Source organism: Antennarius striatus, chromosome 12, assembly GCF_040054535.1.
Source record: "Antennarius striatus isolate MH-2024 chromosome 12, ASM4005453v1, whole genome shotgun sequence".
Classification (NCBI taxonomy): Eukaryota; Metazoa; Chordata; class Actinopteri; order Lophiiformes; family Antennariidae; genus Antennarius; species Antennarius striatus.
The window spans coordinates 16637711-16652588 of record NC_090787.1 but is presented as its reverse complement, the minus strand read 5'-3'; positions in this window follow the sequence as shown (position 1 = coordinate 16652588).

Sequence of the window (14878 nt, the reverse complement as noted above, 5' to 3'; positions counted from 1 at the left end):
TTTTGTTTAAAAGCAGTGGGTGATATGGGGACAATGAGTTTGAGGGTGTTTTGAAAAGTGTTCCAATCATTAGCTGCAGCAAATCAAAAGGCACTGCGACCAAAGACAGAACGGACTTTAGGGATGGAGAGTTTGATGAGCTTACTGGACCTAAGATTGAGGACAAGATGGGAGAGGTGTAGAAGGGAGGAGATGTAGGGAGGTGTTTTTCCAAGTATGGATTTGTAAATGAGGTGAAACCAGTGGTGGAGCCGTCTGGTGTGGAGGGATGTCCAGTCTACCAGGTTGTACAGGTCACAGTGGTGAGTTCTGAATGGAGCGCCTGTGGCAAAATGGATGGCAAAGTGGTGAAGTGAGTCAAGTTTTGCTAAGAGTAGATTGGGAAGCCATCCTATAGATGGTGTCACCATAATCAAATATGGGCAGGATGGTCATTTTCACAAGCTTGCGTTTGGCTGAACGGGTGAAGGAGACTTTATTCCGGTAGAGGAATCTCAGTCGAGCTTTGACTTTTGATTGCAAGTGCTTAGTGTGGGTGGTGAAGGAGAGGGATGAGTCCAACCAGAGACCGAGGTATTTACAGCTGGTCACAAACTCCAGTTCAGAGCCATCGGCACAGAGGATTTTAGGGGCAGTGGTAGAATCATGTCAAAAATAATGCATTTGGTTTTCTTGGTGTTGAGTGAAAGATGAAGGCCATGAAAGTACTGCTCGACAGAAGTGAGACTAAGTTGTAGTGTGGATGCTGCAGACTGGAGAGAAGGGCACTCTGAGTATAAGATGGTATCATCAGCATATAGGTGAAACTTGGATCAATGCATGGAGTGGTAGAGAATTCAAGAGAACATCGAGGTTTTTTATGTAAATAAGTCTCACGACATGGGACTATGTCATCACTGTTTGTCAGTGGAATTGTATTTTGCCTGATTGTATGTAAGTGGTGTGATGGTATTCTTAAATGTTCCATTTTGGAGCCTATTTTTTTTTAAGGTTCGCATAAAGAATCAGCCGCCTAACGCAGCAAATGGTTTCCCTTTTGGATGAGATGTTTGCTGTTGTAAACAACACTTAAACACTGATGCTGTTATGTATGACTGCCTCCTTTTTGCTTGCAGGACAGTGGATAGTGAAATACACTCTCTGAGGTGACATTATTATGTATTGTTTTACTGTGACATTACAACCTACTCTATATGTAACGAGGACTTGTCTTATCCCGATGTAAAAATTTTGGCTTTATGTCATTTTACCCAATGCAGATACACTAATTAAAATATTTACTTTGAAATACTACAAAAAGCTTTTGTAAATTAGGCAGCGTATTTTCCAGAAGATGATTGGTTTTGTACTGATTAAACAAATTTGATGTATATTGTAAGGAAAAATAAAGTCTGGATCAGTACTCAAATTCTAGTGTTTAATGTTAATATAATGCAGAATATCATAAACACAAGATAAAAAGGAAAACAAATGTCCAACCTAAATCATCAGAGAATAAAATGCGAAAGTAAGTCATTTTGGAGCGAGTGCCCACAGGTATGGATTGGATGCTCAACAGGTAACTAAGGAATGAACAATCAAGGACCAACATTTGCACTCTATCAACAACACATTGAGTTGTTTCTGCCTCTGACCCTCAGCTCACCTCATCTCTTTTTCAGGCTGCTGTCTAACCTACGGGGTGCACCTGCTGTCTGAGACACAATAGAAGCTTTTATTACCCCAGAACGCTGCCTGCGCCGCTGTTCCTCAACATCACGTCCTGTTTCCATGATATATTCTCTCTGTGGTTCTGATGATTCATGAATGAACAGTATAGTCGCTGGCAGTACATCAGCACCTTTTCAGATGCACAGTCCACATGATAGCATCATGCATGCATTGAGTCGGTGCCATATCCATTCCTTTTTCTCCGCGGTGGATAAATAGGAGTGGAGAAGGGTAACATGTAATTGCGTTTGGCCAATGTCAATTTTCTCCCTTTCCTGTAGCACAGATTGTAGACATAACTGTAGTGATATTGTCCCTGCTTGGATGGATTTCTGCCAGCGCGACAAAAGAATCAGAAACTGGGGAAGGGACATGAAACTGATCCTGGAAGGCTGTTTCAAATGGACCAACATTTCAAGTTCCTCAGGACCAAGGTTGGCGTTTTTTGTTGTGTTTCTGATTTTTAAAAGGTAAAAGAACATCATTCTGTCATTATTGGACTGACAAAAGTCAGGCAATACAAAGTGAAGTCATTCATTATTAAATCTCCCCGCACTCTTCCTCCCAGGCTTGTGTGATTAAAGGAACTAGCAGCTGTAAAATGACAAAATGTTAAGAATAAATTATTCATATCGTGAAAAATATAGAAAGACTCAAAATCAAATATTGCTTATATAAATACTATTATGTGCATATTTGGAGGGTAAAAGTGATCATGTAAGGTCACGTTGTTTCCCCAAGCACCCGTAGAAGTGTTGGGGAAAAAATACCAAAAGAATAAAAATGTAAAAAACAAAACCAGTTTAATTAAAAGAGGTTATTTCCTCTTTTAAGTAAACCGGTTACGTGTTTTTCTGCAGGTGGTGTATTGGATTGTATTCCTCTACATCACAAACTAAAGGCCCGGGGGCCAAATGTGGCCCACCACATGATTTTATGTGGAACCGCGAGAGCAGAAACGGACAGAGTGTCTAAAAATAAATGGGTCATGTGTGCTTTGACCAAAAACTATATTTCCCACAATGTAGTAATTTAGCCCATTCTGACAAAAACGTTTTGAACAAAGTGAACGTCCTAACTTGTGTTTGATGTTTATTTTTCTTCATTCTCTTGGATAGTTTGACTCTTGATTGATGGAGTTTTGCGGGATTAATAACCTGACAAATTAAAAGGATTTATGTTATAACAGAGAAACAAAAAGACATGTTTTTTTCTGTGTAACTGAAATGTTTGTGACTTGAATAAGTAATAAATTCAGAGTTATTTAACATTAAAGAGTAGCTTTATTTTACATTACATTGAGTTACATTTAGTTACATTTGTAAGCTACATCTGGCTCTATGAGGACAGCCGTCATGCTGATGTGGCTGCAGTGAAAAGGAATTTGACCCCCCTGCTCTAAATGTTACCTAGAATGGTAACCTTGTTAGGAGTAATTGCTCCCCTCATATGTTTTTGAAATAAATCTAGGATCACGGAAGGATTGCTATTTCTGAGGTGTACTTTTGTCGCAAGCAAAGTCTGATCATACTAAGGTGTAATGTTAGGGCTCCTGGAAGTTATGCTTTCATTTGAATACATTTTCAGATGAAAAGTAACTATGAAAGGAATGACGGCTGCAGAATTATTTTTTCAATCAATCAAGTTCAATCAAGTTTTATTTATAAAGTGCTTAACCATGGTAACAGACATTTCAAAGCGCTTTAACGGACAGAAAAAACCCAACTCTCCAGAGCAAGCATAAGCAACAGTGGAGGGGGGAAAAAAAACGCCCCTCATTGAGGAAGAAACTCCGGGTAGGACCCAGACTTTTTTGGGCGGCCATCCGCCTTGACAAGTTGGGTGGAAAAGGAATACAATGAAGATAAGGACAGAGTAAGAGAAAGAGAGACAGAGAGAGAGAGTGGCAGATAAGCCAGATGAAGTCAGTGTCTTTATGGTTACAGTTAGACGATTTGATGCAGGTGCTGAAGTGGAGACGGGAAAGTCAGGCTGCGTTCACCGACTCCTGGGTTGTTGTCTTCAATACATGTTCCCTATCATGTAGTTGGTAAATTCAAAGCACAATTACCTGTACAGCTACATGGATGACTGTATGGTGGCATGGAGGAAGAAAAGCAGCAGGACCCCAGCCGATGGATAGATGAGGGGTGATACTGGTGGGATTAGTGGAGCAGGTCCACAACGGATGGGTGGATGAGGTGTGAACCTGAGAGAAACCTGTTAGAACATAGAGCACAGAAACTCCAGGGAAGAAGTTGAGTTAGTAAAGGTGTGAATGGAGACTAGGAGAGAAAGAGGTCGGAGACGACGAGGAGTAACAGAGACGGTCAGAGAGAAGGAGGAGTGAGGAGCTCAGTGTGTCTTGAAGTTGAGTCTCCAGCAGCTTAAATGTAAAAAATTTTGAAAAAGAAATGTTTTAAGTCTAGTCTTAAGTAATGAGAGGGTGTCTGCCTCCCAAACTGAATTTTTATTATTGTTAGTCATTCATGGCCAAATGATTAAAACATTCTGGACACCTGATTTTTAATCTGCTCAGGGATGTCGTCCTGCAGAAAACCATCTCCACATCCTCCTGCTGAGCTGAGACCGGATGAGACCCTTGTTTGTATGACAGGGATGGAAGCTTGCTGGGAAGAATAAAGCATGCTTGTCCCTAATATAAAAATATACCATGGTGACTAAACCTTTAGAACTGTTGTTGTGATTGATTTAAACAAGTCTTTTTTGGATCATGGATATTTAAAAATTTTATGAATCCCTCAAACGCTGTTAAAGCAGGCTTGTTTGGATCATATAAAAGCTGAAATTTCCCAGTCTGCCTTATAAATGTCTGCATATACTGGAGAGTATTTGCAGCCCATAGCACAGACTTGTAGAAAATATTGTCTGTGAAATTTCAAAGCGTTCTTTGTTAGAGATAAATTATTTTCTTCTTACAGTCCAGAACAGCACTGTAAAGACAGGAGGAGTCTGTGTTATATTTGAAAAGGATTCATCTGCTTTGACCCCGATGCTCTGTCTCTGCTGGTGTACAGAGAGTCATGTGTCCTTCATGGAGCTCCGATGCTTCTTAGATAATAAAAGAAAGGAAATGATCAATATATTCTGTGATATTGTGGCATAAAACATTTACATAAAAGAAATTAATCCAGTTTTTCCTGGATTAGGATATTCCTGGTTATGAGTTGAAAAGGGGCAGAAGATAAGGAATAAAATATGCAATTTAAAAAATATTCCAGTGTGCATGTGGTGGTCTTATGTTAGGGTTTGGGGTTTGGGGGTTTGGGGTTCCACCTGATGGTTGGGTGATGTGATGTTATACAAGGTTTACAGCCTGGCTGCTGTGAGCAGCACAGCTTCACAGGAACTGTATGTGTTTTAATAACTTCAACCCTGTAAAACAATGGCAGCGGTTTGTGGGTCCCTTACACCTTTCAAAACAAATGCAGTAAAAATTTAAATTCATGTTTAATTTTTAAAAAGATATCAAAGTATAAAAATGTGAAATAAAAAGGACACTTAAAAAAGTTTAGAAGAGCATGGTGCAGAGAAACGCTTCTGTCAGAAGTAGGAGGTTGTGTTTTAATTTTATTTTGGGTGGTGTGTGTTCAGTCCAGGCATGAAGGTGTGGAAGGTCTTCAGCCAAACATGTTGTTCAAACTCTGGAAACAAAGGAGGGGTTTGATGGTTGTCTGGATGGACATGGTTTCCTCCCAATGGGGCAGGTAGAAGTGCGTGAGATGGTGTATACGTCTGGCCTCCGGTGTATAGCTGAAATAATGATGATTATTAAAAAGGAGAAATAGTTTTGAGGGAGTGTGATGCGAAGAAGCTGAAGATGTTACTGTCTGGTCTGGGTATTTATTGAAAATGTGCTTTTGGCAGCAAGGTCGAGTGGTTTCCACATCAGTGTGAAGTGAGTCTATGTTTATGGAAGAAAAGAAGCTATGAACGACACCTTGAGGTCTTTTATTTTGTTAAAAAATGTAATACAGTTTAACCTGAACATTACAGGGATGGAGTTTGGATGGAGGATTACTGAAATCATCTATTTCTTCTGTGACTGTAAAATCCTGAACCGTCTGTGATGATGTGACACTTGTCCAGACCAGCAAATGAGCCTAAAGAAGTGGTAGGTCCTGGGTAGGTACTGTTTTATGGCTTGTGTTTGAGGCTACCTAATATGTGGATGATGTGTTTATATTCCAACACGTGATTGTCCAGAGCTTTTATTCTGACAAGTTGTGTCATATGGGGTGTTGGAGTGTTAATGGTTCCCAGTAGGTGAAGGGAACAGGCTCCCACCTCACTACTGCTGTATCACATCCAGTGTTTGTTGCTCGCCAGGCTGTACTTTATAAATTGTGTGGCGCATGGAGTTTAAAATGTTTGTACAAAGTGCCATTACCACTATTCATAGTGAACAAGTGCAGTGATACTGTTCTATATCTCCTTTTTGATCTTCCCGATGTGATAAACCCTACATATGATTATGTATACAACATTCATCCTAGTAGGTTTAAGGACATGCGTTGTGTGGTTTTTTTTAAATAAATTTAGGTGGAAAATAAAATGTGTTCATCCTCATGTTTTCATTTCATCAACAGCTGGTCTCATATTAATATACCGGTGTCACTGACCTCTGCATGACGGTTCTGAGATTGTGTTTTTGGGGTCCCTACAGGTTGGCTTATGTTGTTTCAAGTTGCATCTTCCATCATGAAATCACTAGTAAACTGTTAAACGTACATAATATCATGTGACAGTACAATAAGTCAGAATAAAAACATATATCATATTATTAACTCGTAACAACCCCCGCAATGTGGAAGAATTGACTGAAGATGATATGGCAGCTTTTTTATGTGCTATATTAAAATATAAAATTAATTGTTTGTTAGCTTAAAATAGATTTGTATTAACCAAACATTACAGAAAAAGCATTCATAAATAAAGTGCTGTACAGAACTTAGGAATGGTTATTTGCAGTTTAGTTTTTTTTCACAAATTAATTTGACTTATGTCGTTTTTCTACTTGCATTTCATCTCCTTGAACCAGTTAATAAGGTAAACTGACGTTTACCTGTATTTACATCAAACGGTACAAACGCACAACTGAACTGAAAGTCATTGTGGGTAAGTGTGTGGTGTTTTAATTGTAAAATCCGATTATCCAGGCTGGATATTTCTGTCTTCTGGCGGCAAAGCAAAGTGGTTTTTCTATGTTCATATCTATAAAATGGGTGTTCAGCCTTCCAGTAGTGAGGATTGTTGTTCATTTGTCTGCTGTAGCTTCTAAAATGTAATTATTTCAGTCTTGTAAAACTATCTGCCCCCTTTGTCTGCTGGTTTTGTTTGTTGCTGCCTAATCTTTTGATAATGTTTTTTTTCTTGACTTACCACTGAGCTAAAGTGCCACAATTCTGATTAATTAACTGATATTCAAGCAAAATGCTGTCTAGAAGTGGTTCCCTGAAGGATGACCCGGTGAATGGAACAATGCCTTGAATTTATTCTATATTCTATTAGAATAGAGGTAGGAAGTTTATACAAGAAACTTAATGCACATATTAGAGAGTAATATGAGACTGTGGGAAAAGCAGTCATAGTGAGCAGGGGCAGTCACTAGACTAGCTTAGACTATACAATCAATCAAAATATATTCATAAAGCCTTTTACAAAGTGCTTTATAAAAAAAATGAAAATACCTCAAAATAATAAAATGAATGTGCAAGAAAATGTACGTCTTCATATATGTAAGTAAAACGAGAAAAAAACTTTTAAATGCTTCTAATTATTAAAAGCCAGTTAAAAATAAAAGTATTCTATTTGAAAAAACTCAGGTCAGTGTTGGTTCGCATATCGGAAGGAGTTGGTTCCACAGTCTGGGTGGAGAGAGTAAATAAAATGGAACAAGACCAGTAAGACTGAGTTTAAAATCAATTCTGGAGTGGACTGGAGGCCAATAAAGAGAGAATCTAGGAGAAATTGTTGATGGACGGACTGCGGCGGTTTCACCAGGTGCAGGTGACTCACGGAGGACTGGAGATCTCCAAACTGTATTGCAGTAATCAACTGGCGAGCTGATAAAAGCATGAGTGGGATGGTAAAGACAGTGTCTTCACTTTGGCACAAAGATGCAGCTGGAAAATGCTTGCTGCTCAGTGTCTAAGGCCGCTGCTCACCGAGTAGCTTGTCTTTCATCGATGGTCATGCGTTACAAACTTTTGAACTGCGATTAACAAAAGCTGCATCCCAGACTTTCTATCTGATGACAGAAAACCCCCAGTAAACCAGTATCCAGTGATCACAATGTTGTCTGAGTCAGTGATGTACGTTTTTTGAAATTTAACTCATTGCTGGCCCATCTAGAGATTTGTATAGAAGAAAAAATAAGTTGATATCAACTGTAGATGCAACATGGAAATAATGCAAATCAGCCTTTACTATATTTACGTGTTCATGTTTCTTGGATCTGAATAAACTGAAGTAATCAAGTCAGATTGAAATAAAGCTATGAATCAGCCTTTCAGCACTCTTTCATTCATTCTTTTAGAAGTGGTGTATACACAGTATAGGAAATGATGGAATGATACTATATTTTTAGTGTGTACTAAAACATTTATTTATTTAATTTAATATTTTCTCATTGATGTAGTCTGGTTGCAAGTGCAGAACCCTCATAATAACACAAAGTTCCAGGACGATCTTATTTTCTCAGGAGGGTTGGATCTGTTCTGTTATCAATTTGGAAATAGGATCCAAATGCTGACGATGTATGAGCCAGACAAAAAAAAAATTAGGTTAATAAAACACTTTAAAACATACTGGAGGAGCACAAGCAGAGACGATGCAAAAACCAATTTGTCACTGAAGTCCAAAAGAAAAAAACTCCAAATGATAAATCCACGAAAACAAAACACAGAAGCGAACAGGGGCGAAAAGCAGGTAAAAAAAAACTGGCAAACAGCCCATGACCGAGTGGAATCAGGATACACAGTGATGAGATGATGAGAAACAAGTGGCACAGGGAGGGGAAGACAAATGAGGTCAATCAGAAGAGGGTAAAACAAGAAAGAAAAGAACCAAACATGATACAAAAACTCATTTACAAAATAAAACGAGAAGTAACAAGGACATTACAGAACAGTGAAGCTTCACAGAAGCTCAAGGTTTATCCATCCAGTTTGTCAGGTCATACTCAAAAGGTACTTGCTGTATTCACTGCTTGTTTGTGCTGCTGGCGGCACGGTGGTGCAGTGGGGAGCAATGTTGCCTCACAGAAAGAAGGTTCTGGGTTCGATTCCTTTCTGTGCAGTCTGTATGTTCTCTTTGTGTCTGCATGGGTTCTGTCTGTCTACACCTCCAAAAACATACAAGTCAGGTGAATTTTTAACACCAAAATTGTCGAATAATAGATAAAAAATACACTTCATTAAATTGTCCACCGCTCAGACATACATAATAATTAAATACTGGATAAACACAAGGATAAACAGGACCTATATGAAACTAAAGTACAAAGTAAAGAGTATAAAATAGAATATAAGTGATACACAGCAGGAGGCCCACCTGGTGGGTAAGGACACGTCATTATCCCAAGGTGTGACTTTGTGTGTTTAATTGTCTTTCATGTGGTCCTGCATTCAGCTGGCGTCTTGTCCGGGGTGTAGCCAGCTGGGATAGGCTTCAACAGATCAGTGAATAGCAAGGTGGATAATCAGATGTAGATGAGATGATTGCAGTCATCTCATCTGATGGATGGATGGATGGATGGATGGATGGATGGATGGATGGATGGATGGATGGATGGATGGACGGATGGATGGAAGCTTGTGCAAGTTTAATATAAAAAGTAGGTCTTACTTAATAAAAACTTCATAACACATCATTTGATTATTCAGGTAATCATATACTTCATTTCTTGATAATCATCATTTTGCATTGAATCATTCAGACAGTTGAGCACATTTTCAGTTCCTTTTTCTTTGAAGTGTGAATAGAAAAACATCAAATCACATTTGATGGTAGTTCTGAGCTTTATTCTGTTTTCAGGTACAAGCAGATAAGACTTTGTTGAATGTCACTATCTCTGGTTCTGTTGTTCTGCCAAGGTCAGCGGCTGATGTAGAGGGAAAGTGCCGGGAAAGTAATACCACTCGCTGAGACAAGAGGTTGTAATCAAAGAGTGCAAAGCTGCAATCAGACACGGACCTCCGGCAGTAAACAGCAAGTGTGAAAAAAAATTGAAATTATAGAGAGGAAGTGAGAAGCTGGAAATAAAGTAGAGAGAAGTGGAAAAGACTGTAGACGGCGTGAGATGAGAGGACAGAAGGGGGAGGCAGAAGGAAGGATTGAGTGGATGGATGGATGGATGGATGGATGCATGGATGGATGGATGGATGGATGGATGGATAAATGGTGATATTTTTACATAGGCGAATACATCAGACATGGCCTAATGTTACAAAAAAAATAAATAAATAACAACCTCTCAGTCAATATGGAGGAAATTCACAGAGGTTTGATGCCAGAACAATTCTGTGGAAATCCACGCTCAAATATGCCGAATAGAGAAGAGGATTTGGTGTGTACAGCATGTGGAAATGAGGACAGAGTTGAGTAAATCTTTTCCACATGAAAGACTCTTACTGTAGACCCAGAGGTTTAATAAGCCTGGGGGGTGGTGGAGGGGATGTTTTCCTCCAGTCCTGTTGGTTCATCGGGCTGAAGAGGGCTTAGCGAAGGAAGAGGAGTGAGATAAGTTCTGTCTGAAGGCAGGTTGAGCGTGGACGCAGGAGGATACAGTCAGTCTGTCTCATGTTTGCTTGCGCTCTGGAAGCTTAGCGCAGGGCAGCAGAACGGCCAGATCCCACTCCCCACTTTAAAATTCTGGTCGCTACGACTGTGTTTATCTGACAAATGAACCCAGACTGATTGGGGCAGACAGTTATTTTAGTCCAGGTCACACTTGAATAAACCTGATGCTCCTTTCATTCACAAACCATTAGACCACGGTAGAAACATGCTCTAATGGTAGCTCACAAATTATTATTATCATTATTATTAAGCTACACGTGTCATGCCTGTGAAAAAATGTCACTGTGACCTTAGTGCAACAACTGAGACGGTGTCAATACATGCAAGAAATAAAATCTAAATCTAAATGGGACATGTAATGAATGAATTTGCTTGATAATGTGTTGCTATGAAAGAGATGTTGTTGATTCAGGGGACGGGAATTTTACGAGCCTAATGGCTTCTACCCGTCTAGTCCTTTTTTTTTTTCCTTTCGGAAAAAGTCTGTTGTAATAACATATCTGGAAAGAAAAAAAATGAATGAATGAATGAATGAATAAACAAACACACACACAAATAAATAAATAGATTTCTGTACAATGTTAAAACTCCATGTCGAGCAGGTGACATGTTTACATGTTTCAAATGTGGCCCATCGCTATCATCTCTGACAAAAACATTGATTTTGGTGGCTTTATGGTTTGATCAATACTATATTTTTCTGCTAACTGTGTGGAGCTGCAGCACAGCGTGTTACAGATGGTGGATAATGATGAGCTGTGGGTCTGATGATGTTGAAATCACACAGCAATCAGACCTCATCACAGCTCCTGTGGCTACATCCGTGCAGGCTTCACACTCAGGTGCACCCCACCTGCTTTTTTTTTTTTTTTTTTCTAGCTGGGCATGACTTTCCTCAGCCACAGTCTGGGGAAATTCATGGTCAAAGGCGTTGCTGTTTGGCGTGTCACATACTGATAGGATGCATTGTGGTGATTTCTAAGCTCTGCTCAAGGGGCGGAAAATCTAATCCCTGCAGAGAAGCAGTAAGAGGCATCTAGGAAGTGATGGGACAGTGCAGCAGCTTGAATGCAGTAACACACTTCCAGTCTTAGAAACCAAATGGGAGTGGGATTGTGAAAGCTTTTAAATGTGTAGAATGGAGGGTGTTATCCAAAGAGTCATGACAGGAATTCAATAAGAGGCCTTTGTCCTGTGAAATTTTGATCTTCCCATAAGGATCCTTCAGTTTATGCCTCCTTTTCCCCTCCCTCCTCTTCCTCTATCCCTCTGGTCGTCTGGGGGGAATGAGTTAAAAGCATAATACTGGGAGTACTTGAGTGCCGAAGACTCTTCTTGAATGCTAAACAGTCTCATCAAACAACACACTGCAGCACAAGACCTTAACTACTGTGGACATTGCAAAGCAGTGAAGACGTCTGGAGGGACCTCTTGATTTATGTTTCTTTTTAAAGCAACCTGGCTCATAATTTTGATAGTTTAGGTGTCTGAATAATTAAAGCATGTTGAAATAATGCTTGACACTACACTGTGTACAAGAGAAGATTTTTCTGTGTGATTTTATCATTTGTAGATGTGAATTTACATTAAGACTGTTCTTATCGTAAATTTCACAACAGCACTTGTTTTGTTTGATTCAAATAAGCAAAGACAATTCAGAAAAATACAGTTTAATTCAGTTCAGTGGCCTCTTGAAACTTGTTAGTGTCATTTGTTGTTCCAGTTGTTCCGAGTTGTCTTTTTAAGATTTACTTTAAAGGTTCATCTATATTTGGAAAACATTGCACGCGGCTCTGGCATCACCAGACAAAAAGAGGTTTTGTTACATAAGGAAGCTGTTCTGTTCTTCTTGCGGGGGGGGGGGGGGGGTCGGGGGAATACGTCGTCCTCACATGACTTTTTACAGTCAATTCAACAGCAGATTGAAAGGCTGAGTGTTCTCTGGACTGATTCAGTTTCAGTGAAAGTAAAGACATGAATATCTCAGCTTGCCACACTTCCTCTCGTCCTATCCCGTCTTCACGCCTCTCAGTGTTAATTTTCTGCTTCCACCGTTCAGTAGGATCATTAGCCTCATCGTTTTACTATCATCTCTTACAATCATCTCATTACTTCTGGTTGGTTCATGCTGCTGTGCCCTCCATCCCCCACCCGTCACCTCGGTCTTTGAGGATTCATCTCATCAGTCTCAGCAGAGTCATCAGCCACCACCACCACCAGTGTCTTGCCTCCATGGCAAGAGTTGAAGGATCAAACACTTCCTGACTGACTAACTACCTAATCATCTGCTGTATTAAACAATCTTGTTTCTCACATTCATTCATCTCTCCTGGTTTAATATTGTGACAAAGGGTAAGTGGTGCATATAGTAATATAATAATACTAACATGGAGTTCCTGTCTGACACTCGTGCACACACACACACACACACACACACACACATGAACAGAGCCACACACGGAGCTATACCACACAGCTTTTTATAAGAGCAGAAATTATATTCAGTGTTTACCTGACAGATCACAACATGTAGGAATGAATGGTATACGATAATATATATACAGTGGTACCTCTACTTACGAAATTAATTGGTTCCGGAAGAAATTACGTAAGTAGAAAATTACGTAAGTAGAGACGCGTTTCCCATGTAAATGCCCTAATCCGTTCCAAGCCCACAAAAATTCCGAAAAAATTATCTCTTGCTTTGTTTGTATGGAAAAAAACTATATTCTTCGTCTTTTCCTCTTTTCTCGGTCACTTTCTTGGGGTCCATAGTGAATACGTACTCAAAAAGTTATTATCTCCTTCTTCTTCTTTTCCTTTCGGCTTTTCCCTTCAGGGGTCGCCACAGCGAATCAATTTCCTCCATCTAGCCCTGTCCTTTGAATCCTCTTCTCTCACACCAACTACCTTCATGTCTTCCCTCACTACATCCATAAACCTCCTCTTTGGTCTTCCTCTAGGCCTCCTGCCTGGCAGTTCAAAACTCAGCATCCTTCTACCAATATATTCACTCTCTCTCCTCTGGACATGTCCAAACCATCTCAGTCTGGCCTCTCTGACTTTATCTCCAAAACCTCTAACATGTGCTGTCCCTCTGATGTACTCATTCCTGATCCTATCCTTCCTGGTCACTCCCAGAGAGAACCTCAGCATCTTCATCTCTGCTACCTCCAGCTCTGTCTCCTGTCTTTTCTTCAGTGACACTGTCTCTAGACCAAACAACATCGCTGGTCTCACCACAGTTTTGTACACCTTTCCTTTCATTTTAGCTGAAACTCTTCTATCACACATCACACCTGACACTTTCCTCCACCCGTTCCATCCTGCCTGGACACGCTTCTTCACCTCTTTTCCACACTCTCCATTGCTCTGGACTGTTGACCCTAAGTACTTAAAATCCTCCACCTTCTTGATCTCTTCTCCCTGTAACCTCACTCTTCCACTTGGGTTCCTCTCATTCACACACATGTACTCTGTCTTACTGCCGCTAACCTTCATTCCTCTCCTTTCCAGGACAAACCTCCACCTCTCTAGCTTCTCCTCCACCTGTTCCCTGCTCTCACTGCAGATCACAATGTCATCTGCAAACATCATAGTCCATGGAGATTCCTGTCTAACCTCATCTGTCAGCCTGTCCATCACCATAGCAACAAGAAGGGGCTCAGAGCTGATCCCTGATGCAGTCCCACCTCCACCTTGAACTCCTCTGTCACACCTACAGCACACCTCACCACTGTCTTACAGTCCTCATACATGTCCTCCACCGCTCTAACATACTTCTCTGCCACTCCAGACTTCCTCATACAATACCACAGTTCCTCTCTGGGCACCCTGTCATCAGCTTTCTCCAGATCCACAAAAACACAATACAGCTCCCTCTGGCCTTCTCTGTACTTCTCTATCAACATCCTCAACGCAAATACTGCATCTGTAGTACTCTTTTTTGGCATGAAACCATACTGCTGCTCACAAATGTTCACTTCTGCCCTTAGTCTAGCTTCCACTACTCTTTCCCATAACTTCATTGTATGGCTCATCAGCGTTATTCCTCTGTAGTTACCACAACTCTGCACATCTCCCTTGTTCTTAAAAATGGGCACCAGCACACTTCTCCTCCATTCCTCAGGCATCTTCTCACTATCTAAGATCCTGTTGAACAACCCAGTCAGAAACTCTAATGCCACCTCTCCTAGACACTTCCAAACCTCTACAGGTATATCATCAGGACCGACTGCCTTTCCACTCTTCATCCTCTTCAATGCCCTCCTCACTTCATCCTGACTAATCTTTGCTACTTCCTGGTCCACAACAGTAACCTCTTCTAGTCTTTGTTCTCCCTCAT